Below are 2,332 nucleotides of genomic sequence, written 5' to 3'. Positions count from 1 at the left end.
TTGGAGATGGCGTCCCTCTGGAGTTTATGTGTGTTTAAAGTGATATTTCAGGATTTTGACATAGGGCCTCATTTCCTAGTTATCCAGAGTGTTGTTGATTTCTGGAGATATATATTTAATTCATGTAGTCCTTATATTTGAAGAGTTAAGTGGTGCTAGGCTAGTGCTAGTGCTAGGCTAGTGCTAGTGCTAGACTAGCGCATTTCTATGGTAACTAGTAGCCTCCATTAAAAACAGTCTGACCAAAGCACAGTGCACCTGTATTTAAAAGAACTTATATTTGAGCAGCATCTGTTTCCTGGTTGTAAGCTACGCAGCGGCAGAGTGATCTGCCAGGTTACCTGATCTACAGTAGTTTGTTTACCTGCGACCGGCATTACTACACGTGGAATTCACAAAGGAGCTTTCTACAAATCAGATATGGCAACGTTTGGAAGACTTACCCGATGATTTTGAATAGGTTTGTAATGCAGGCTACTAGTTACCATAGATATGCACTAGCCTAGCACTAGCCTAGCACTAGCCTCGCACTCGCCTTGCACTAGCCTAGCACTAGCCTAACACTCGCCTAGCACTAGCACCGCTAAACTCTTCAAATATCAGGACTGCATGAATTCAAAAATATATATACTTCCAGAAATAAACAACATTCTGGATAACGAGGAAATGAGGCCCTATGTCAAAAATCCTGAAACAACCCTTTAACCAATGTTACATATAGACTATACGAGCTAGAAAAAGATCAAACAGTCCTCAACATAAATAACCCAATGAAAAATTGTTGAAAATCTCTACTGCAATGTTCAACGTTCTACAGTTGAACAGTACTTGTCTTAGCCATAGCACATGCAATTTGCTTATTATATTATTAAATAAACCTACTTTCCCTTAATATTGTAAATGACTGATATCGGGGCTGTATACAAATTGAATTTTTTATAATATATGCATTACCGTTTAATATGTGTTTGTCATGTTTTCATGATTAATCTGTTGATGTAAAAATGGTTTTGGTTTATTACTTCATTTGCCTTTATACTGTAGGTGCCTTAGTTATCTTTGTTACTTCATCTTAAATATTTTGTGCCAAACGTACAATTTAAGTTTGTACTTAAGTTAAGTCTAAATATCATTGTGTGTGCTCAAAGAACTGCATATTCAGCATATGGGAATGGTTATTGGACATGATTCTGTGAGGCATCTGACCTTCCGCTCTGCAGAGATAAACCACAATGTAATTCTGTCATTCAGTTTGAGGGATATTTTTCTTATCGCGTAGATGCAGTTTAGAAAGCCATTTAGAAGACGGGGTGATACTGCATGTTGGCAAAATACAACGGTTGTCACCTCTATTACAGCATTGTATCTTTGCAGACAACAATTTGCAAGAAAACAAATTTACTGCTAGCCTGACCTTGTAATCTGATCGAGACGTTACTGAATAGTGCCACATATTCGTGGTAAACTATACTAGCTGCCTATTTTATATTTCATTTTGCTTGGTCAATCGTTGTGTCTGAAATTGACAAACCTTGGAAATAAACCAACTCGATGCCTGGTATAATTGTGTGAATTTTTATGCAGGAATTATTGCAAGATAGCTCTTTTAGAAAGTACAAGCTGAGGAGGGAATCAGGCACAGCGCTACAGTCAGTTCATTTAACATGGCTGCAGATAGACGCTGAGTACACACAGACAGTGCTGGAGCATAGCATTTCAAATATTAGGATTGTTCGATGGGAAAGATGAGAAACTTGCCAAACAAGGATTTTCTCTTGCAAGGATTCTTTTAACTTTTTGCTCAATATTTCAGCCCAAACGTACAATTTCATGGAAGCTAACATCAGGCCAAACCTCTTCCATTTTTAAGAAAATGGGGCTGCACAATGTCTCACCAAATTGTCATTGCAATATTACTTGAGACCGCAAGAAGCCACAAAAAATCCCATGTATTTTTAGCCCTGACTTTTCGAAAAAGTCAACTATTAAGAGTTTAACATCACGTTGCCGGCTAATCAGCTATGTGCCATATCACGGACGTGAAACATACAAGGTAAAATTCAAGATATGTTTGAAACGTTATAAACTGCAAAATTATAAAAGTAATTCCGTCGTATTTTCAAGTATTGTTTGTTTCTTTTTTGTAAAATACCCGCGCAAGTACATAGCACACAGCTGATTACCCGGCGCTGTGCCATTAGACTGTTAATAATAGACTTTTTGGAAAAGTCAGCGCTAAAAATGAGGCGTAATAACACCTTGGGAGCACTTTGATGTTACTGCGTCCTAAGCTAAGGTAAGAACATATCTCAGTATGGAAAAAATGGACTAT

The sequence above is a fragment of the Gobius niger genome (genome assembly GCF_951799975.1).
Source record: "Gobius niger genome assembly, chromosome: 2".
Classification (NCBI taxonomy): Eukaryota; Metazoa; Chordata; class Actinopteri; order Gobiiformes; family Gobiidae; genus Gobius; species Gobius niger.
Note: the sequence above shows the minus strand (reverse complement) of the source record.